The sequence below is a fragment of the Narcine bancroftii genome, chromosome 3 (assembly GCF_036971445.1).
Source record: "Narcine bancroftii isolate sNarBan1 chromosome 3, sNarBan1.hap1, whole genome shotgun sequence".
Classification (NCBI taxonomy): Eukaryota; Metazoa; Chordata; class Chondrichthyes; order Torpediniformes; family Narcinidae; genus Narcine; species Narcine bancroftii.
The window spans coordinates 317,584,280-317,609,643 of record NC_091471.1 but is presented as its reverse complement, the minus strand read 5'-3'; positions in this window follow the sequence as shown (position 1 = coordinate 317,609,643).

Below are 25,364 nucleotides of genomic sequence, written 5' to 3'. Positions count from 1 at the left end.
CTGCATTTTTCCACACAGTTCCCCACTTTTTCCAATCTGTTCGCCCTTCTCCTTTCGCTCCCCTCTGTTCTGCAGTGTTCCCCACAGTTCCCCACTTTTTCCAATCCGTTCCCCCTGTGCCCTTTCTTTCCCCTCTGTCCTGCATTGTCCTTCACGATTCCCCACTTTTTCCAATTCGTTCCACCTGCTCCCTTGGTTCCCCTCTGTTCTGCAGTGTTCCCCACGGTCCCGCAATTTTTCCAATGTATACCCCCTGCTCCCTTTGTTTCCTTACTCTTCTGCATTTTTCCACACTGTTTCCCAATTTTTCCAATCTCTTCCCCGTGCTCCTTTGTTTCCCCTCTGTTTTGCAGTGTTCCGAACGGTTCACCACTTTTTCCAATCTGTTCCCCCTGCTTCTTTTGATTCCCCTCTGTTCTGCAGTGTTCCACACTGTTCCCCACTTTTTCCAATCCGTTCACCCTGCTCCCGTTGTTTCTCCACTCTTCTGCATTTTCCACACCGTTCCTCACTTTTTCCAATCTGTTCCCCCTTCTCCTTGGGCTCCCTTCTGTTCTGCAGTTTTCCCCACATTTTCCACTTTTTCCAATCTCTTCCCCGTGCTCCTTTGTTTCCCCTCTGTTGTGCAGTGTTCCGAACGGTTCACCACTTTTTCCAATCTGTTCCCCCTGCTCCCTTTGGTTCCCCTCTATTCTGCAGTTTTCTATACAGTTCCCCACATTTTCCAATCCGTTAACCCTGCTCCCTTTGTTTCCCCTCTGTTCTGCAGTGTTCTCCACGGTTCCCGACTTTTTCCAATCTGTTCCTCCTGCTCCCTTTGGTTCCCCACTGTTCTGCATTTTTCCACACAGTTCCCCACTTTTTCCAATCTGTTCCCCCTGCTCCCTTTGTTTCCTCACTCTTCTGCATTTTTCCACACTGTTCGCCACTTTTTCCAATCTGATCCCCCTGCTCCCTTTGATTCCCCACTGTTCTGCAGTGTTCCCCACTTCTCAACTTTTTTCCGATATGTTCGTCCTGCTCCCTTTCGTTCCCCTCTGTTCTGCAGTGTTTCCCACGGTTCCCCACTTTTTCCAATCCATTCCCACTGCTCCCTTTGGTTCCCCACTGTTTTGCAGTGTTCGCCACGGTTCCACACATTTTCCAATCTGTTCCCCCTGCTCCCTTTGGTTCCCCTCTGTACTGCAGTGCTCTCCACGGTTCCCCACATTTCCCCATCCGTTCTCCCTGCTCCCTTTGGTTTCCCACTGTTCTGCATTTTTCCACACGGTTCCCCAATTTTTCCAATCTGTTCCCATGCTCCATTTGGTTCCCCTCTTTTCTGCAATATTCCCCACTGTTCCCCACCTTTTGCAATCTGTTCCCCCGCTCCCTTTGGTTCCCCACTGTTCTGCAGTTTTCGCTAACGGTTCCCCACTTTTTACAACCTGTACCTCCTGTTCCCTTTGGTTCCCCTCTGTCCTGCAGTGTTCCCACGGTTCCACACTTTTTGCAATCTGTTCACCGTCCTCTCTTTGGTTCCCCTCAGTTCTACAATGTTCCCCACAGTTCCCCACTTTATCCAATCTGTTCCCCTGCTCCCTTTGGTTCCCCTCCGTCCTGCACTGTCCTCCATGGTTTCCCAATTTTTCCAATCTCTTCCCCGTGCTCCTTTGGTTCCCCTCTGTTGTGAAGTGTTCCGAATGGTTCCCCACTTTTTCCAATCCGTTCCCCCTGCTTCCTTTGATTCCCTTCTGTTCTTCAGTGTTCCACACTGTTCCCCAATTTTTCCAATCCGTTCACCCTGCTCCCATTGTTTCTCCACTCTTCTCAATTTTTCCACACCGTTCCCCACTTTTTCCAATCTGTTCGCCCTTCTCCTTGGGCTCCCCTCTGTTCTGCAGTTTACCCCACAGTTTGCACTTTTTCCAATCTGTTTCCCCTGCTCCCTTTGGTTTCCCCTCTATTCTGCAGTATTCTATACAGTTCCCCACATTTTCCAATCCGTTACCCCTGCTCCCTTTGGTTCCCCTCTGTTCTGCAGTGTTCTCCACGGTTCCGACTTTTTCCAATCTGTTCCTCCTGCTCCCTTTGGTTCCCCACTGTTCTGCATTTTTCCACACAGTTCCCCACTTTTTCCAATCTGTTCCCCCTGCTCCCTTTGTTTCCTCACTCTTCTGCATTTTTCCACACTGTTCGCCACTTTTTCCAATCTGATCCCCCTGCTCCCTTTGATTCCCCACTGTTCTGCAGTGTTTACCACTTCTCAACTTTTTTCCGATATGTTCGCCCTGCTCCCTTTCGTTCCCCTCTGTTCTGCAGTGTTTCCCACGGTTCCCCACTTTTTCCAATCCGTTCCCGCTGCTCCGTTTGGTTCCCCACTGTTTTGCAGTATTCGCCACGGTTCCGCACTTTTTCCAATCTGTTCCCCCTGCTCCCTTTGTTTCCCCTCCGTCCTGCACAGTCCTCCATTGTTTCCCAATTTTTCCAATCTCTTCCCCGTGCTCCTTTGTTTCCCCTCTGTTGTGCAGTGTGCATAACGTTTCCCCACTTTTTCCAATCCGTTCACCCTGCTCCCGTTGTTTCTCCACTCTTCTGCATTTTTCCACACAGTTCCCCACTTTTTCCAATCTCTTCGCCCTGCTCCCATTGGTTCTCCTCTGTTCTACAGTGTTCCCCACAATTCCCCACTTTTTCCAATCCGTTCCCCCTGTGCCCTTTCTTTCCCCTCTGTCCTGCATTGTCCTTCGCGATTCCACACTTTTTCCAATTCGTTCCACCTGCTCCCTTGGTTCCCCTCTGTTCTGCAGTGTTCCCCACGATTCCGCAATTTTTCCAATGTATACCCCCTGCTCCCTTTGTTTCCTTACTCTTCTGCATTTTTCCACACTGTTTCCCAATTTTTCCAATCTCTTCCCCGTGCTCCTTTGGTTCCCCTCTGTTGTGCAAAGTTCCGAACGGTTCCCCACTTTTTCCAATCCCTTCCCCCTGATCCCTTTAGTTCCCCTCTGTACTGCAGTGCTCCCCACGATTCCCCACATTTTCCAATCCATTCTCCCTGCTCCCTTTGGTTTCCCACTGTTCTGCATTTTTCCACACGGTTCCCCAATTTTTCCAATCTGTTCCCATGCTCCATTTGGTTCCCCTCTTTTCTGCAATATTCCCCACTGTTCCCCACTTTTTGCAATCTGTTCCCCCTGCTCCCTTTCGTTCCCCACTGTTCTGCAGTGTTTTCCAACGGTTCCCCACTTTTTCCAACCTGTACCTCCTGCTGCCTTTGGTTCCCCTCTGTTCTGCAGTGTTCTCCATGGTTCCCGACTTTTTCCAATCTGTTCCTCCTGCTCCCTTTGGTTCCCCACTGTTCTGCATTTTTCCACACTGTTCCCCACTTTTTCCAATCTGATCCCCCTGCTCCCTTTGATTCCCCACTGTTCTGCAGTGTTCCCCACTTCTCAACTTTTTTCTGATATGTTCGCCCTGCTCCCTTTCGTTCCCTTCTGTTCTGCAGTGTTTCCCACGGTTCCCCAATTTTTCCAATCCGTTCCCACTGCTCCCTTTGGTTCCCCACTGTTTTGCAGTGTTCGCCACGGTTCCCCTTTCCTAATTGTTCCCCACTATTCCCCTCTGTTCCCCATTGTTCTGCAGTGTTCCTCATGGTTCCACACTGTACCCCATTTGTTCCTCACTGTTTCCCCCCTGTTCAAAACAGGTTCACCAGAAGTCCCCACTGTTCCTCTCAATTCCTCACTGAACCCCACATTACTTCACTCTTCCCTGCTGTTCTCCAGCAGGTCCCGAACTGTTTCCCAGTGTTCCTGCATTTTCCACAGTTCGCTATCTGTTCTCCACCGCTCCCCACTATTCCCCACTGTTCCGCAGTTTTCCAAACTGTTCACCATATGTTCCCTGAGGTCCGCATTATTCTCCGCTTCTCCCCACTATTCCCCTCCATTCCCAATTATTATGCAGTGTTCACCAGAGTTCCACACTGTTGCCCATTTGTTCCTCACTGTTAATCACATGTTCGACATATTTTACCCACATGTTCGACACATGTTCCCCACAAGTCCCAACTGTAACTCAGCAGTTCCACACTATGTCTCCAATGTTCCCCACTATTCTGCAGTTTTCCCTACAGTTCCCCACTGTTCCTCAATATTCCCCTCTGTTCCTAACTGTTCCCCAGCTGTTCTCCATTTCTTTTCCATCTGTTACTCACTGTTCCCCCATTCTCCACTGTTCCCCATCTGTTCCCCTTTCCTCATTGTTAACCCCCTGCTTCCCACTATTCCCCTCTATTTCCCACTGCCCAGCAGTATTTTCCACGGTACCCCACACTATCCCATCTGTTCCTCACTGTTCCCCACCTGTTCCTCAACAGTTTACCACAATTTCTAGTCTGTTCCCCATCTGTTCTCCACTGTTCCTCACAAGTTCCCCACTGTTCACCACTTAGACACTATGTTCCCCCACTGTTCCCTTTGTATCCCCACTGTTCCCCTCATTTCCCAATCTGTTTCCCATTTTTCCCCACTGTTCCCCCATTCTCCACAGTTCACCATCTGTTCACCACTGCTCCCCACTATTCCCCTCTGTTCTGCAGATTTTCCCACTGTTCCCCATCTGTTCCTTCAATTCCTCATTTTTCTCCCCTATTCCCCACTATTCCCCTCCATTCCCCATTGTTATGCAGTGTTCATCCCAGTTCCACACTGTTCCCCACATGTTTGACACATGTTCACCACTTGTTTGACACATATTCCACACTATTCCCCTCTGTTCACCAGCAGTTCTCTCCATTCCTTAATGTTACCCTCTGTTACCCACTCTTCTCCACTGATCCCCACTGTTCCTCAATGATCCCCCTCTGTTATCCACTGTTCCACACAGTTCCTCACTGTTTCCCAGCTGTTCTCTATCTCATTTCCATCTGTTACCCACTGTTCCCCACATTCTCCAATGTTCTGCATTTGTTCACCTTTCCTCGTTATTCACCCCTGCACCCCACTCTTTCCCTCTGTTCTGCACTGTTCTCAACTGTTCAACATTTGTTCCCCTTTCCTCATTGTTCACCCCTGCTCCCCACTATTCCCTCTGTTACCCACTGCTTGGCAGTGTTCCCCAAGGTTCCCCACTCCTCCCCATCTTTTCTTCACTTTTTCCCACCTGTTAGATACATGTTCCCACAAGTCCCCATTTTTCACCTGCAGTTCCCCACCATCTCTCCACTGTTCCCCATCAGTTCCCCATCTAATACCCACTGTTTTCAAGCTGTTTCCGCAATGTTCCCCTCCTGTTCGACACATGTCCCCAGCAGTTCTCCACCATTTCTCCACTTTTCCCTACGGTTCCCCATCATTTTAACATTCCTCAGTGTTTCCCCCCCCCCCCACTGCTCTCCAATATTCCCCTCCATTACCCATTATTCTGCAGTGTTCTGCACGGTTCCACATTGTTCCCTACTATTCCCCACTGATCCACATCTGTTCTTCCCCGTTGCCCATATTCCCAAATGTTCCTCACAGTTCCCCATTTTTCCCCATTAATACCACTGTTGCCCATCTGTTTGTCACTGTTGCCCAATTTTAGTAATATTCCCACTGTTCACTATCAGTTCCCCACTGTTCCTCAATTGTTCCCCACAGTTTCCCACTTTAACCTTCTTATTCCCACAGTTCCACATATGTTCCGCCATCTTGCCCATTTTCCCCAATGTTTCCCACTGTTCCCCATCTTTTCCCACTGTTTCCCATTTACCCACTGTTCCCCACTGTTTCACACCTGTTCTCCACTGTTCCACAACTGTTCACCACAGTTACTTACATTTCCCCACTGTTCCCCACCAATCCCATCTGTTTCCCAGAAGTTTCCCAACTGTTCCCTAGGGTTGCCCACTGTCCCCAATAGTTCCTCACTGTTCCCTACCTGTTTGACACATGTTCCCCAGCAGTTGTCCATCATTTCACCACTGTTCCCCACTGATCCCCAGAGTTCCACATCAGTTCCCCATCTGTACTAAACTGTTTCACACTGTCCCTCCACATCAGTTCCCCATCTGTACTAAACTGTTTCACACTGTCCCTCACCTTTTCCCCATCTGTTCCTCACTGTTCCCGACCTGTTCGACACATGTTCCCCAGCAGTTGCCCACCATTTCTGCACTGTTCCTCACTGATCGCCACAGTTCCACATCAGTTCTCCATTTGTTCTAAACATTTTCCCACCGTCCCTCACCTTTTTCGACTGTTCCCCACCTGTGTCCCACCAGTTCTGCACTTTTCAACACTGTTTCCCAAGATTCCCCACTGTTCACCTCATTCCCAATCTGTTCCCCATTTTTCCCCACTCTTCCCCCATTCTCCATTGTTCACCATCTGTTCCACACTGTTCTTCCTGCTCCCCACAGTTTGGCAGCTGTTTTCCAGCAGTTCCCCTTTTACCACTGTAGCCTACTGTTCCGGATCTGCTCCCCACTGTACCCCACTTTTTTCCACATGTTCCCCAACTGTTTCCTACTCTTCCCCATCAATCCCAACTGTTTACCAGCAGTTTCCCACCTGTCCCCCTTGGTTTACCTGTGTTCCCCATCAGTTCCCCATCTGTTCCCCTCTGTTCTCCAGCTGTTCCTAAACTGTTCCCCACTGTTCACCACTGTTCCCCTCTGTTCCCCATTTTTCTTACTGTTCCACATCTGTTCCCCAACTTTTCCCCACTTTCCCACCAATCCCAACTTTATCCCAGCATTTTCCCACATATTACCCACAGTTCCCCACTGTTTCCCATCAGATTCCCAACTGTTCCCCCAACACTCTTTTGCTCACCTCTGTTCTGCAGTGTTCCCCATCAGTTCCCCTTTCCTCGTTGTTCCACCCTGCTCCCCAATATTCCCCTGTTCATCATTTTTCTAGAGTTTTCCCCACGGTTCCACACTTTTCCCCACTGTTTCACACCTGTTCTCCTTTATTTAACAACTGCTCCACAATTACTTTTCCCCACTGTTCCCCATCTGTTCTGCATTGTTGCCCAATTTTTGCAATGTTCCCCAATCTTCATATTCAGTTCCCCACTGTCCCACAACTATTCCCCACTGTTCCACACAGTTCCCCACTTTTCCCCTCTGTTCCCCATTTATACCACTGTTCCCCAATGTTTTACAACTGTTCTCCACTATTCCACAACTATTCCCCAAATGTTCCTTACTTTTCCCCACTGTTCCCCAATTGTTCCTCACTACTCCCTACCTGTTCGACACATGTTCCCCATCAGTTCCCCACTGTTCTCCAGCTGTTCCCGATCTGTTCCCGATCTGTTCCCGATCTGTTCCCCATTTTTCCCACTGTTCCCCATGGGTCCACACTGTTCCCCAACAGTTACCAATCTGCTTCCCACTGTTCCACACAGTTCACCACTTTTCCCCACTGTTTCTCTTTTTTCCCACCTTTCCACCTCTGTTCACCACCATTCCCGACTCTACCCCAATGTTCCCCAATATTCTCCAGCTGTTCCCCACAGTTCCTCATAATTCTTCACTGTACTCCACTGTTCTTCACCTGTTCTGCATGGTCCCCACTGTTCTCCAGCTGTAACCAAACTGTTCCCCACCTTTTCCCAACTATTTCCCAAAGTTCATCGCTGTTCCCCACTGTTCCCCTTTGTTCCCAACTCTTCCTCATTTTCCCCACTGTTCCCTACTGTTCCACATCTGTTCCACACAGTTCTTCACTATTCTCTCGCTGTACCCTAATTGTTCCCCATTTATCCCACTGATCCCTATTGTTCCACATCTGTTACCCACAATTCTTCACTGTACCATGCTGTTCTTCACCTGTTTCCCAACTGTTACGCACTGTTCGCCACCAATCCCAACTGTTTTCCAACATTTTCCCACCTGTTCCCCACGGTTCCCCATGGATCCCCACTGACACCTCATTTCCCAATCTGTTCCCCACTGTTCCCCCGTTCTCCACAATTCCCTATCTGGTCCCCACTATTCCCCGCTGTTGCCCACTGTTCTCCTCTGTTCTTCTCTGCAGAGATCTCCACTGTTCCCCATCCCTTCCTTCCATTCCTCAATTTACCCCAATGTTGCCCTCTATACACCACTGTTCCTCAACTTTTTCCCAAGTGTTCCCTGCTGTTCCCCACCTGTCACACACTTTTTAACAGTTAACCACATTCTCCAGTGTTCCCTACTGCTCTCCCCTGTTACCCTCTGTTCTCCACTGTTACTCATTCTCCCCATTACCCACTGTTCCCTCACAGTTCCTCACTGTTCTCCAGCTGTTCCCAAATGTTACCCATCCTTTCTCCACTGTTCTCCATTTTTCCCACTGTTTCCTACTGTTACACACCTCTTCTCCACTGTTCCCCAGCTGCTCTCAAACTGTTCACCACTGTTCCCCATTTTTCCCACTGTTCCCTACTGTTCCACACCTGTTCTCCATTGTTCCCCAGCTGCTCTCAAACTGTTCACCACTGTTCCCCATTTTTCCCACTGTTCCCTACTGTTCCACACCTGTTCTCCACTGTTCCCCAGCTGCTCTCAAACTGTTCACCACTGTTCTCCATTTTTCCCAGTTTCCTACTGTTCCACACCTGTTCTCCACTGTTCCCCAGCTGCTCTCAAACTGTTCACCACTGTTCTCCATTTTTCCCACTGTTTCCTACTGTTCCACACCTGTTCTCCACTGTTCCCCAGCTGCTCTCAAACTGTTCACCACTGTTCCCCATTTTTCCCATTGTTCCCTAATGCTCCATATCTGTTCCACACTGATCCCCACAGTTCTTCACTGTTCCCCACTGTACTCCAGCTATTCACAAACTGTTCCCCACTCTTCCCCATTTTTTCTACCGTTCCCTAATGTTCCACATCTATTTCCCACAATTATTCACTATACCACACTGTTTTTCACCTTTCTCCAACTGTTCCACACTTTTCCCCACCAATCCCAACTGTTTTCCAGCAGTTTCCCTCCTGTTCCTCACGGTTCCACACTGTTCCCCATCAGTTCCCCCTGGTCCCTACTGTTCCCCTCTGTTCTCATCTGTTCTGCAGTGTTCCCCACTGTTTCCCATCTGTTCCTTTCCTCATTGATCCCCCCTGCTCCCCAATATTCCCCTCTGATCCCCATTGTCCTACAGTGTTCCCCATGCTTCCAGACTGTTTCACATCTGTTCCACACTGTTGCCCATTTTTCCCCACTGTTCTCCATCTGTTCCCCACTCTTCCATTTTCCCCCATGTTCTGCACTGTTTCCCAATGTTCTCTAGCTGTTCCCCATCTGTTCCCTAATTTTTTCCACAGTTACCCCAATTCCCCATTGTTCACCTCTGTTCCCCACTGTTCCCCAGAGTTCTTCACTGTTCCACACTTTTCCCAACTGTAGCCGAACTGTTCCCCATTTTTCCCACTGTTCGCCATCTGATCACCACTGTTCCCGACTATTCCCCACAGTTCTCCACTGTTCCGCTCTGTTGCCTACTGTTCCCCATGGTTCTTCACTGTTCTCCACCTCTCCACTGTTATCCAGATGTTCCCGAACTGTTTCCTACTGTTCGCCACTTTTCTCCACTGTTCCTCACTGTTCCCCAATGTTCTCCACAGTTCTGCAGTGTACCCCACTATACCCCATCTGTTCCCCTTGTTCCTCATTGTCCTCACTGTTCTCCACTATTTCACACCTGTTCCCTACTGATCCCAACTGTTCCCTTTAGTTCCCCACTTTTCCCCACTGTTTCCCATTTTTGCCATTGTTCCACATCTGTTCACCACCATTACTGACTGTTCCTGACTATTCCCCACTATTCTCATCAGTCCCCCTATCTGCTCCCCACTGTTCCTCCTATTCCCCAATGTTCTCCACTGTTCCCCTCATTACCCATCAGTTACCCACTTTTCTCCACTATTACCCCGTTCTCCACAGTTCGCTATCTATTACCCACTGTTACTCATTCTTCCCTTTGACCCCTCAGTTTCCCACCAGGTCCCATGGTTCCCCACTGTTCCCCATTTGTTCCCCACTGTTATCCAGCTGTTTCCCACCACTTCCCCACTTTTCACCACTGTTCCACATGGTTCCCCACTTTTCCCCTCATTTCCCAATCTGTTCCCCACTGTTCCCACATTCTCCACAGGTCAATATCTGTTCCCCATTGCTCCCCCCTATTTGTCTCTGTTCCACTGTTCTCCACTGTTCCTCAGTGATCCCCACTTTTCCCCATCTCTTCCTTCTGTACCTCAATTTTCCCCACTGTTGCCCACTATACACCACTGTTCCCTAATTGTGCCCCGTGTTTCCCACTGTTCTTCACAGTTCTCCATCTGTCACACACATTTGACCACTGTTCCCCACATTCTCCAATGTTCACATTCTGTTCCCCACTGCTCTCCCCGTTACCCTGTATACCCCACTGTTACTCATTCTTCCCCTCTTTCCCACTGTCTCCCACAGTTCCTCACTGTTCCCCACTTCTCTCCATCTATTCTAAACTGTTCCCTACTTTTCCACTCTGTTCACCACTGTTCCCCTCTGTTTTTTACTTTTCCCCTCTGTTCCCAACTGTTCCCCATTTCTCCCACTTTCCCCTATTGTTCCTCACTGTTCCCGACTGTACCCCACAGATCCCAACTGTTACCCACTGCACCCCATGTTTCCCATTGTTGCCCATCAGATACTCCTCTTTTTCCCATCTGTGACCTAATTTTCCACACTGTTTCCCACAGTTCTCCACTGTTCACCATCTGTTCCCCACTGCTCCCCACTGTCCTCAACAGTTCCCCAGTTTTCACCAATGTTTCCCAGAGTTGCTCACAGTTCCCCAGCTGTTCGACACATGTTCCCGATAGTTCCCCACATTTCTCCACTGTTCACTAATGTTCCACATCAGTTCCCCATCTGTTCTAAACTGTTTCCCACTGTCCCTCATCTTTTCCCCACTGTTCCCCACCGTTTTCCTACTGTTCCAAACCTGTTCCCACTGTTCCCCAGCTATTCCACACCTGTTCGCCACTGTTCCCCAACTATCTCCCACCAATTCCCCACTTTTCCCCCATTCTCCACCGTTCACCATCTCTTCCACACTGTTCCCCTGCTCCCTACAGTTCGGCTCTGTTTTCCAGCTGTTCACCAATTTTTCCACTGTACCCTACTGTTCCACCTCTTTACCCCACAGTTCATCACTGTCCCCCACTGTTCTTCACCTGTTCCCAAATGTTCCCTACTCTTCTCCACCAATCCCAACTGTTTTCTACCAGTTTCCCACCTGTTTCCCCATGGTTCTCCACTGTTCCCCATCAGTTCCCCTCTGTTCTCCAGCTGTTCCCAAACAGTTCTCTACTGTTTCACATCTGTTCCCCACAGTTCTGCACTGTAGCCCATTGTTCTTCACCTGTTCCCCAACTTTCCCCACTGTTCCCCACCAATCCCAACTGTTTTCTAGCAGTATCCCACCTATTACCCACAGTTCCCCACTGATTCCCATCAATCCCCCTGCTCCCTTTTGTTCCCCTCTGTTCTGCAGTGTTCCCCACTCTTTCCCATCTGTTCCCCTTTCCTCATTGTTCCACCCTGCTCCCCAATATTCCCGTGTTCTCCATTTTACTGCAGTGATCACCACGGTTCCACACCATTCCCTACTTTTCCCCACACTTGATCTCATGACAAGATCTACCTTGGTGAAAGCACAGAAATTGTGCAGATGGGCAGCGAAATCTCGCATATGAGGTATAGGGTATCTGTCGGCTGTAGTTATTGATCCTACGGTAATCGCTGCAGGGTGTCCATCCACCTGTTTTCTTGGGTGCCATGTTTAACAGTGATGCCCAAGGACTGTTGGAGCGCTGAATGATACCTAATTCCTCAATTGCAGTTCACTCTGCCCTTGCCTGCGCAGTTTATCAGGTGGAAGATGACGAACCCTGGCGTAATTTGGTGGGCCTGAAGTGTCTATGTAATGGGACACACCCTGGGCTGTTTAGGAGATATTGAAATTAGGTGAGAGAGTACAGGGAAATTCGTTGAGCAGAGCAGCATGTGCACATTTGTTCAAGGTATGCATCCCGAGGTGGGAAACTCTCCCTTTGCTGCATCCCAGAGGGTATGTTTGAAAAGTGGTAGCAGGAACCAATTTCCTCCACTTCACATCTACTGGCAAGTCATGGGACCTTAAAAAATCTGCACCCAAAATAGGCTGTGCAATGGAAGCCAATAGGCAATTCCAATGGAATGTCACACCTCCTATCCCAATCGTGACCTATCCTGTGCCAAAGCAGGGAATTTTCATCCCATTTGTGTTTGAAGAGTCAGGTGGTGTTGTTTATGTGGGTTTTATTTCAAAATAGGTTGGTGGGAGCAAACGAACCTCAGCACTCGTGTCTACAAGAAACTTGTGCTTACCAGCGCAGTCTTGGAAGATACAATGGGACGTACTTGTGCCAGCTGCCATGGCCATAAATGGTAGACGGCCTTATCTTTCCTGCCTTTTTTCTGTAATAGGTACATGTCGGGACACATTTATGGGCATTTTTCACCAACGGCCATGGTAAAAACACCATTCTCACCACCTGTCAGCACGTTCATCCTTCTTTAACTGAACTGAAGATATAGTTGGCTCATAGGACACGGGATATGGATCTGCTGCGAAAACAGTCTGTACGTGAGCAGACTCTAGCGTTGGAGTGTGATCCAGCCTGTCAGTCTCCTGCGCTACGTCATGGGGATGGTGGAAATCCATGTTAATGATTGGTATTGCGACACGACCTGGGAGTTTGGACAGGAATAGAGTCTCAAAAAGTAAACAATGAGAATAACCATCTGCTAATGCGAGCATCTCATTCATTAAATCGGATAGATTCCTATCACCTAGGTCCTCCATATTTAAAAGTCGTGCTCATGTCTAGTCAATTCCAGCGAGTCCAGGAGAAATTGGCGGAACCTGGTTTACTGGTTTTCTGCCAGGGGATTGGCAACATATTCTATTACTTGAGACGCTGCAGTAGTGTCCAATGCACCTATTACATGGCAGAATTTCATGTCCTCTGCCATTATGCCACAAGACAAATCTGGGTTTCAGCCTGATGAAGCCATACCCGAGGTTGATGTGTCCAGAAAGGAGGGAAGTGAAGTTCCACCACATTAACTGCAGCCCTGGTGGCAACAGCTGCTGCCGTCCTTGTGTACATGGTAACTGGAGATTCAAATTTCCCTGAATCTTGCATTTGGGGTCCCCAATTGTAGCGGCGACTTCGGTAGAGCTACTAAAGTAATACACACACAAACACACATACACCAAGTTAGTCAACACAAGACTGCTTTATTCAGACTTTACAGACTTCTTTTAGGAACAGTGGGGAACAATGAGGGAACAGTGGGGAACAGAGGGGAAAAGTGGTGTATAGTGGGCAACAGAGGTGAAAATTGAGGAATGAAAGGAAGAGATGAGGAAAAGTGGGGATCGCTAAGGAACAATGGAGAACAGTGGGGAACAGAGACAAATGGGAGGAACAGTGGGGAACAGATTGGGAAATGAGGGGAAGAGTGGGGAATCATGGGGTACGGTGGTGAATAGTGGGGAACTGGTGGGGAACAGCTGGGGAATAGTGGGGAACAGGTGTACCACATCTGTTCCACCCTGTTGCCCATTCTTCACAATGTTCCCCACTTTGCCCCATCTGTTCCCCACTGTTCCCCATTTATCCCAGCCCATAAGTATTACATTCCTTAAATGGCAATTATTACCCCTTCTGGGCTTTTTGAATTTCTTAGGATGCCACTTGGGTTGAAGAATGCTGTTCAAACCTGCCAGCAGCTTATTGGCACTTAGGGCAGATATTTAGAATTCCCTTAAATATACTTGGAAACATCTGGTAAAAACAATGGCGTCATGAATATTCTGTCCAGACCGACTGTATATCATATTCAGGATGAGATTGATATTCCTGAATTAGCCAGTGTCCAGGCAATGGACCCCGATGGTCAGCCATATAGTACGACCATGACTAACTTGGACATACTGCAGGTGGCATCACAACTGGGCGGCCAACCTTACTTTGTGACATGTCTTTGGGCTACATTAGACCAGTGATTCCGGATATCTTGGAGGCAACGCCTTTTTGACCAGATACACACCTTGTCTCATCTGTCCATCAGAACATCTGTCAAGCTCATGTCAAATAAATATGTATTGCATGGACTAAAAAAGGGTGTTGCATAATGGGTCTGCACAGGTACCTCCTGCCAGACTGCCAAAATTCAGCGGCACAATAAGGCACCTCTTCAACATTTCCCGGTGGTACACAGGCGGTTGGAACACGTGCATGTGGACCTGCTTGGATCATTGCCATTATCTCAAATTTTGAAATACATTCTAACAGTCATAGAACGTTTCACACGCTGGTCAGGGGCTGTCCCGTTGCCATCCAGTGACACTGAGACAAGGGCAAGAGCATTCACTGTCGATTGGATGGCTAGATTTGGTTTTTCAACACACATTACTTCAGATCGTTGAGCACAATTCATCCACAGTCCAACAGACTTGTGGAACGTTTCTACTGGCAACTGAAGTCCGCACTTAAGGCCTGACTCACCAGTCCCAATTAGGTCGATGAGTTGCCATGGATTCTATTCGGAGTGCACATCTCTTCAAAGGAAGATATGTCCGCATTGTCCACAGAGATGGTTTATGGTACAGTTCTTACAGTTTCATGGGACATTCATTTCACAACCAACTCTGACCTGAATTTCCTTCACAGCTTTGACATGGAGTCATGATCAGCAAACTTTTTCCTACCCACTGGCATGGATCACCTAAACAGAATGTGCCCCACCATTCCTGGACGCTGATTTTGTTTTTGTGCGCAGACAGGTCCCAGGAGCGCCATTACAATTAACGTATGAGGGCCCTTTCCATGTGGTGAAGAAGGATGGGCTTGTGTATACTTTGGACATAAGGGGACATTCACAGCTGTTTCGTGTAGACTCAAGCCTGCCCATGTGAAGCCCGCTTCACCTATTTCAGTGCCCCCAGCCCAGACGGCGAGGGGGTCCACCTCAGGTGCATGCAGCTGATGTTTTAGTTTCTGTGAAGGTTCTGTGGGGGAACTGGGTGGTTTAGCAGCTGTGTAGAGAGCCGAGCGGGTAAGGTTCTTTGGCACGCGAGTGAAAATATAAGACAGACAGTTGGGAACTCATCCATTTAATTGACTGTCCAGGCGTGGTGCTTCGTGGCGTGGAACGGCACGTTGATCTGTGGATTCTCCTGCCGGATGGCACAGGACACTCACACGGCTTCATTTAAATCTGCGGTCCTGTGGTTCAGAAGCAAACTCATAATGATGTCCCATGGAGCCCAGGACACACTAAATCAAAGAAGCCTGTAAAGTCTGAATAAAGCAGTCTTGTGTTGACTAACCTGGTGTGTGTGTGTGGGTGTGTTGCTTTAGTAGCCCTATCGAAGTAGCCGCTACATATATAAATATTTGGGATGATTATCCCACTTACAGGATACTTTTCTTCCATCTCACAGCCTGTGGGAAGAAGCTATTCCCCAGCCTGGCAGTCCTGATTTTGATGATGGACGTGGTTAAAGATGCTGTGCACTGGATGGAAATGGTCTTTTTACAATTCCTTGAGCCCTATTTAAACAACACTCCCAGTAAATGTCATCTACAGAAGAAAGGGAGACCCCAGTGATCCTCACAACTCTTTGCATCATTCCTGTCTGATGCTTTACAGCTACTAGACCATCCAATGATGCAGCCAGACAGGAGACTCAACTGCGCTCCTGTAAAATCTCAGGATGAGAGCCGTTGGCCTTGACCTCCTCAGTCTCCTTGTGAGGTTTACGCACTTCCTGACCAATAAGGAGGTGTGATTGTTTTGTGTATTAATACATGTTCTGTATAGATGTAACAATCTTTAGTGGAGAGAATTACTCATTGTACTTCAGGGTGTACAATCAGGTACAGAATATCCTTAAATAGCCATTTGGCCCAGATGTCTATTCAGTACAAGAATACTTTCAATCTCAGGGAGATTTTGAACAATAACACCATTCATTTTGCAACAAGCGCAACTTAATTTTGCCAGTTGTTCAATGGCAAGCGACATGGGGAAAACACCACTGTCAACTCTTCTACCTTAAAGGAGTAATTTTATTCAAATGGGCAGTAGATCAAGAGATGGAAACTGAAATCAGACAGAGGTGAGTGATTGGTTAAAATTAGAAACATTCGTATTCATGCTATAGAGTTTAAGGCTGCCCAGGAGGAATATAATATGTTTTCTTTAAGTTTGTGTGCCCTCAGCCTGCCAAAGGATGGGGCCAACAGACATGTTGCTGAAGGGTTTGAGAAATGATATGGTAGGCCACAGGAAGCTCAAGGTTAGATCCACAGAGCACAGATGTTTAGCAAAATGGCTACCCAGTCTGTATTTGGTCTTGGTGATATCGAGGTCAACTGAGTCGACCAAATGTAGTAGATTAGGTTGGATGGGGTGCATGTGAAACAGTGCATCACCTGGAAGGTCTGATTGTGGCCTTGGATGGAGGTGGCAGGAAATGGAGGGACAACTTTGGAAATTTCTGCAATTCCAAAGGGGAGTGCGTCAGGTGGTGGTGGGTGGAGTGGGAAGTGCTGTCAAGGGAGAGGGAAGTGCTCTTGAGGGAGTCACAGAAAGACGTGCCCCTGTGAAAAGAGGATCTGAGTGGAGTGGGTTAGATGTAGCAGGTTAGAGAATGGTGCTGAAGTTGGAAGTGTTCAAGCATAATGTGTCAGATGTGGCAGCTGATGGGTGGTAAGCGAGAAATCTGAGGATTCTGTCCTTGTTCTGCCGGAGAGGAGGTGGGGTAAGGGCAGAAAGAAAATTGGAGATATGGGTGCAGGCTTTATGGGGGAATCTGCATTTATTGAAGAAATAAGACATTTTGGGTGTTCTGGAGTAGAAAACCTCCTTGGGACTTTTACAAGCCCAGAGGACCCAAAACCTAGCAGCAATAGAAAATCACCAAGACAAAAGATACTTAAACAAACGTCATTTTTAATTTTCTTTAAACAAAAAAACAGGATCAAACTTTAACTTATCACTATTAACTTAACAGCCTTACATTGCCCCGTTCTAATTCTCAGTGCAGGTGTATTTAATGTGCATAAAGTTCTTTGACACAACTCCATGTTCACTGGTGTCTATCAATTCTTATACTGTGCAAAGAATTCAACATTTATGAATTTGCACCAAGCTCTGGTGCTTAAAAGTGAATGGTTACACCTCCAGGAAGGCTCTTGTTGGTTTCAGAGAGGGATTTCTTGCTCATTGGACACACAAAAACTGATTCCCTCTGATCAGCCACTTTGGGGTCTTGTCAATGAAACCCGTCACGGTTTTCCAAATGATCACCTCTTCTGCAGGTCACCATAGAGTTCCTTTTGTTTTCCTTATTTCAGGTGAAACACTCAGGCCAGCCATTTCCTATAGTTTGGATTAAAAGTTTTTCAACAGGCTGAACTGAGAACTCACAAACCGTCTTCAGCTTGCCATCTCTCTATTAGAAAAAGCATATTTGGTCTCTCCTCTATGCTTGCAAAAGCACATGACCTTCGTAGAACAGCAAACTGCAACCAGCCAGATTACTGCACTGGACCCAAACTTCTGAGTCCATTCATCAGTTGATTTAAAATCAATAATCCATTTACACCTGCTTTTGAAATTCTTTAGCAAAGCAGTCTCCTTGTTTTGTCTTTGCAAAGGCTCTTGGCACCTGAATGACTCTCTATCAGCAAAGCTCTTGCATTTTAAATAAGAGCTGTTTTGTGAAGTGTTTGTGTTTGTTTGTGGCCTCCACGACTCCTACAATAATCTCTTTCAAAAACATATCAATATACAATGTGGTGTCCTTGCAAAAAAATAAAGTGGGAAGAGGTATAATCCAGGTAGCTCTGGTGACTGGAGTTTGTAATAGTTTGAAACTTGAACCTCTCTCTCTATTTACTGTCATATAATTAAAAAGTGTCTTATCACACAAAATTGCCTTTTTCCTGCTGTGAGGCAGACAGATTCGCCATTGATTTTAATTATCTTTAAATATGAATATGGAATTACACTTCAACTTATGACTGTTTTACTACTTTAAATTACTTTACTTAACTTACCCCCCTTCTAATTCTAAGTGCACGTGTGTGTAATGTGTGTGTAAGTTCAGAAAAGTTCTTTGGTTCACAGTCCAATCTCACTTCTCATTCCTCAAAGTTCACTGGTTGCAGGCCATTCTTATACTGTGCACAGAATTTAACATATGTAAAATTCACCAGGCTTTGGTGCTCGAAAGGTGAAAAAAACATTACAGTTCAGGAAGGTTCTTGCTGGTTTTCAGAGAGAGGTGTGTTGTTCAGGGAAGTATTAGGGTGTTTCTGACTCGTCGTATCTGCATCTGAATTCTGATATCTCTTCAGAAAAGCTCTGATAGCTTTAGCATGGAGCAGAGCTGAGCCAGGACTTTGGAGGTATTTAAGGGAGTGTGTGGGCAGGGTTTGTTCTGGACCAACAATCTCACCAAATGACTCTGCTTGAAATCAAGATTCAAACCATTTTGAGGAATACAACAGGAATTGTTCAACAAAAGCCTGAGTTTTCTTTCAATAGTGGAAATGATTTTTTTTTAAAAGCCCGTTAATATTCCTGATACAGATCTTTGTATTTATCTTTCAGGTTGCTATCTGTTGTTAACTTGGAGGCCTTTAATGAGGTGACTGGGAGGAATCTTTGCTTTAACCCAGCAGTTCTCTTGCAATTTTCCAGCTGTAGGATGAGGTGCAGTTGCTTGCGAGTTTAGCAAGTGGGATTAAGATGTGAAACTGCAAGTCACAGCACCATTTTTGTTTTTGAAAATGCAAATATGAAAATTTTAACTTTGGTCTCCTTGGTTTGCTTAAGTTTACAGAGGAGACGTTGGGTCAAGCTGAGAAGAGAGAGTTGGATGCCCATTTGGTGAAGCTGCACAGGCAAAAAAGAAAACACAAAACGAGGGACTGAAAAAATAATGAAGCAAACTGAAGAGCTGTTGCAACCAAACCCAAGTAAAGAATTTAATTTTGTGAGGCGTACTTTAGAGACCAAATGATTTGGGCTTTTAATGGTGACCTATTTAAATGAACAAAATCTGATTAGAATTTAACTTTATGGAAAGTTTGGAAGTTGCCACAAGAAAAATGGAGCATATAAATTAGATGTTGTAATGAAGAGGAATTAACAATACAATGAGCCTTGTGTCATAGTATCTACCTCAGTCTACCGTACATCACGTTAAACCTTCTCCCCATTGTGAACTTGGTGTCACAGTATCAAACACAGTTTATCGTACATTACTGTTCATCCGTATGACGGATGTGAACCCAGTGTCACAATATTTGACACAGTTTATCGTTCATCACTGTTTAAACTCATTCCCTCTATTCAACTAGTGTCACAGTATCCATCTCAATTTACCGTACATCATTAAACTTTCTCCCCACTGTGAACCTGGGGTCACAGTATTTGACACAGTTCATCGTTCATTACTGTGAAACATTCTCGCACTGTGAACCTAGGGTCAAAGTATCTTGCACAGTTTATGGTCCAGCAGTGATTGACCTTCTCCCCATTGTGAATCCGGTTTCACAGTATCTGCCTCTGTCTTCCGTTCATCACCATTAAACCACTCCCCACACTGAATCCGGTGTCACAGTATCTCATGGAGTTTATAGTATCTGTCTCAATCTGCCATACATCATCATTAAACCATCTCCCCACAGTGAACCCGGTGTCATAATATCTGGAACTGTTTATCGTGTATCACTGTTAAACATTCTCATTACTGTGAACCCGGTGTCACAGTATCTGACGTAGTTTATTGTACATCAATGTTGAACCTTCTCCCCACTATGAAACCGGGGTCATAGTATATGCCAGAGTTTATTATACCATAATGTATCATCTTTGGCTTGGCTTCGCGGACGAAGATTTATGGAGGGGGTAAAAAGTCCACGTCAGCTGCAGGCTCGTTTGTGGCTGACAAGTCCGATGCGGGACAGGCAGACACGATTGCAGCGGTTGCAAGGGAAAATTGGTTGGTTGGGGTTGGGTGTTGGGTTTTTCCTCCTTTGCCTTTTGTCAGTGAGGTGGGCTCTGCAGTCTTCTTCAAAGGAGGTTGCTGCCCGCCAAACTGTAAGGCGCCAAGATGCACGGTTTGAGGCGTTATCAGCCCACTGGCGGTGGTCAATGTGGCAGGCACCAAGAGATTTCTTTAGGCAGTCCTTGTACCTTTTCTTTGGTGCACCTCTGTCACGGTGGCCAGTGGAGAGCTCGCCATATAACACGATCTTGGGAAGGCGATGGTCCTCCATTCTGGAGACGTGACCCATCCAGCGCAGCTGGATCTTCAGCAGCGTGGACTCGATGCTGTCGACCTCCGCCATCTCGAGTACTTCGACGTTAGGGGTGTAAGCGCTCCAATGGATGTTGAGGATGGAGCGGAGACAACGCTGGTGGAAGCGTTCTATGAGCCGTAGGTGGTGCCGGTAGAGGACCCATGATTCGGAGCCGAACAGGAGTGTGGGTATGACAACGGCTCTGTATACGCTTATCTTTGTGAGGTTTTTCAGTTGGTTGTTTTTCCAGACTTGTAGACTTCCAAAGGCGCTATTTGCCTTGGCGAGTCTGTTGTCTTTCTCAATGTATCATATATCACTGTTAAACCTAAATACTACTGTGTACCTGGTGTGAACAGTTTCTGTCAAAGTGTACCATACATCCTCATTAAACATTCTCCCCACTGTGTAACTGGTGTCACAGTATCTGCCTCAGTCTGCCATACATCACCATTGTTTTATCTCTCAAATGTGAATCCAGTGTCACAGTATTTGCTACATTATATTGGACATCATTGTTAAACCTTCTCACTGCTGCTGTGAACCCTGTCTCACAGTATCTTCCTCATTCTTCCGTATATAACCGTTAAACCTTCTGCCCGGTGAACCCGGTGTAACATTATTTGCCTATGTCTGCCATGCATCACCGTTAAATCTTCTCACTACTGTGAGCCCAGTGTCTGAGTACCTGCCTCAGTCAACCATATACCACCATTGAACATTCTCACGTCTGTGAACTTGGTGTCTCAGTATCTGTCACAGTTTATCTTACAGCACCGTTAAACCTTATGCCAACTGGAAACCTCTTGTCAGAGTTTCTGCCACAGTTTATTGTACAAAACTGTAAACTTTCTCCCCACTGTGAACCCAGTGTAACGGTCTCTGCCTCAGTCTGCCGTACATCACCATTAAACCTTCTTACTGTGAACATGGTGTTACAGTATCTGACACAGTTTATCGTACATCACTTTTTAACCATTTCACTACTGTGAACACAGTGTCACAAAATATGCCTGAGTCTACCATATATCACCATTAAACCATCTCTCCACTTTAAACTCGGTCACCATATCCACCAAAGTTTATCGTACGTCACTATTTAAACTTCTCAACACTGTGAAACCTTTGTCACAGGATCTGTCTAACATCACCGTTAATCTTTCTCCCCACTATGAGACCCGTGTTACTGTATTTGGCACAGTTTATTGTACATCACTGTTAAACCCTCTCAACACTGTGTACCTGGTATCATAATATCTGCTTCAGTTTACAGTACATCACTGTTAAACCATCTCCTAACTGTCAAATTGGAGTCACTGCATCTGGCAGGAAGACCATTCTACATCCGGCATCTGGCAGGTGGACCATTGGAAATCCGACATATTGAAGAAGAACCATTCCAGATCCAGCAACTGGCAGGAAGACCATTCTCCTTCTTGCTTCTGGCAGGCAGACTATTCCTCATCCAGCATATGTCAGATGGACCATTCCATATCGGACATTTTCCAGGAAGGCCATTCCACATCATGAATCTGACAGGCAGAACATTCCACATCCGGCATCTGGCAAAGGACCATTCCACATTCTGTAAGTTGCTAGCAGTCCATTCCACATCCAGAAACTGGCACGAAGTCCATTCCACATCCGGATTCTCACATGAGGACCATTCCACCTCCAACATTTGGCAGGTGTACCATTCCACATCCGGAATCTGGCAGAGGAACATTCCACATCCAGCATCTGACAGGCAGACCATTCCACATCCGGCATCTGGCAGGTAGTCAATTCTAAATCCGGCATCTCGTTGGCAGACCAGTCCAAATCTGGCATCTGGCAGGCCAACCGCTCCACATTCAGCATCTGGCAGGAATACCATTCCACATCTGGCATTTGGCAGCAAACCAATCCACATCTGGCAATTGAAAGCTGGACCATTCCACATCTGGCATTCTACAGGAGTACCATTCTACAATCGGCATCTGGCAGGCAGACAATTTCACATCAGGCATTTTTCAGGCAGACCATTCCATATCTGGCATCTGTCGACCATTCAACATCCAGTGTTTGGCAGGTGGACCATTTCACATCTGGCATCTGTTAATTGGACAATTTCACATCTGGCAGTAGGACCATACCATATCTGGCATCTGGCAGGTGGACTATTCCACATTAACATCAGCCAGGCAGGACATTCCACATCTGTCATCTGGCAGGAGGACAATTCCACCTCTGATATCTGGCAAGTGGACAATTTCACATCTGAAATCTGGTAGGCAGACAATTCCACATCTGGCATCTGGCAGGATGACCATTCAACCTCAGGCATCTGGCAGATGGACTATTCCACTACAGCATCAGCCAGGTGGCTCATTCCACATCCAGCATCTGGCAGGAGTACCATTATACATTCAGCATCTGGCAGGCATACCATTTGACATCAGGCATTTTTCAGATGGATCATTCCATATCTGGTATCTGTCGACCATTCACCATCCAGCATCTGGCAGGTGGACCATTTCACATCTGGCATCGGTCAAGTGAACCATTCCACATATGGCAGGAGGACAATACCATATCTGGCACCTTCTAGGCGGACCATTCCACATTTGCAATTTGTCAGGATGACCATTCAACCTCCAGCATCCGGCAGGTGGACTATTCCACACCAGCATCAGCCACGCAGACCATTCCACATCTGGCATCTGGCATGAATTCCATTCCACATCCAGCATCTGTCCAGAAGATAATTCTACATTTGGCATATGGCCGGTGAACCATTACACATCTGGCAACTGGCAAGTGGACGTTTCCATATCCAGCAAATGGCAGGAAGCTGATATGACATTTGACATCTGACATGCAGACCATTCTGCATCCGGCATCTGACAAGTGGTCCATTCCAAATCCGGCATCTGACAGGTAGACCATTGCACATCTGGCATCTGTCAGGTAGACTAGTCAATATCTGACCTCAAGTGGGTGGACAATGCCACATCTGGCATCTGGCCAGACGACCACTCCACATCCTGCATCTAGGAAAAACACCATTCCACATTTGGCATCTGACAGCAAACCATTCCTCATCCGGCAACTGTGGTCTATTCCACTCCAGCAAACTATTCCTCATCTGGCAACGTGGTCTATTCCACTCCAGCATCAGCCAGGCGGACCATTCCATATCTTTCATCAGTCAGGTCCATCATTCCACATCTAGCAACTGGGAGGCGGACCAGACCATTACACATCTGGCATCTCTCAGGCGGTCCATTCTACATCTGGCATCTGGTAGGCGGACCATTCAACATCTGGCATGTGGCAGGAGGACCATTCCACCTCCGGCATCTGTCTGGTGGACCATTCCACATCCAGCAACTGGCATGCGGAACATTCCACATGTGGCATCTGACCAGAAGATCATTCCACATCTAGCATCTGTCAAGTGGACCATTCCACTTCCGGCATCTGGCAGGTGGACCATTCCACATCCGGCAACTGCCAGTTGGACTGTTTGACATCTGACATCTTTAAGGAAGACCATTCCACATCTAGCATTTGGCAGGAGGACTATTCCATTTAAGGCATCTGGCAGGCGGAACTTTCCAAACCTGGCATCTGGCCATAAGACCATTCTACATCTGGCATCTGGCAGGCGGACCATTCCACATCCAGCATCTGGCAGGTTGACCATTCCACATCCAGCATCTGGCAGGTTGACCATTTCACATCCAGCATCTGGCAGGTGGTCCATTCCACATCCGGTATATGGCAGGCGGACCATTCCACGTCCAGCATCTTGCATATGGACTATTCCACATCCGGCATCCTGAAGTGCTCTCGGCAATGGGTAAAGTAGTACCTCTCACTTTGTTCGTTTTAGATTGGTCACAATGTTTGAGCTTCTGAAAGAAAACAGACACACACACTGAGAGCACTTTAGTTTATACAAAACTTTATTACTAAATCTGAAGCTGAATTCAAAGTACAATATCACATCTCCAGGTCACACTGATAAAATTACTCACATAACAAGCTTACACTGTGGGGCTCAGTAACATAAAATGTACAATATGGGATTTACAAAGAAAACATGATTATACAGTGGAACTCACTCACGTAACAAGGTTACACTGTGGAACTCACTAACAAAACATTTTCAATGTCGAACCCAGTGATATAACAAGGTCAGAATGTGGGACTCACTCACATAACAAGGTAGGACGGTGGGTAAAAATTACATCACGTTCCTTCTGCGGAACTCATTCAAATAACAAAGTTAAGTTGTGTAATCCCCCTCAATAAGAAAATTAAACTGTGGGAATCTCTCATATAATAGGTTTGCAATGTGGAACTCACTAGCACATCAATATCACACTGTGGAACTAACTCAAATAGCAAGGTCACACTGTGAAAGTCACCAACATAACAATCTCACACTGTGGTACACTTTACTTAACAAGGTTACACAGTGCAACTCATTAACATAACATGGCTGGAATGTGGAATTCACACACATAACCATCCACATTGTGAAAATCGTTCATATCAAAAGGTCACACTGTAAAAACCACTCACTTTACATTTTCAATCTCGAACTCACTGACATAACAAGGTGAAACTGTGGGACTCACTCACAGAACAAGTTCACCCTGTTTGACTAACTCACTTTAATGTTTACACAGTAGAACTCGCTCACATAACATGATAACACTATGGGAATACCTCAAATAACAAGGTCACACTGTGGAACTGACTAACAAAATGTTTACATGGTGGGAATCTCACACATAACAACGTCACACTGTCAAACTCACTAACATACCAATTTTACACTCTGAGATTCACTAACTAGAGGTTGACAGTGTGGAATTCACTCCCATCACTCACATAACACGGTTACACTGTGGGACTCAGGAACATAAAATGTATAATATGGGATTTACAAAGAAAACATGATTATACAGTGGAACTCACTCACGTAACAAGGTTA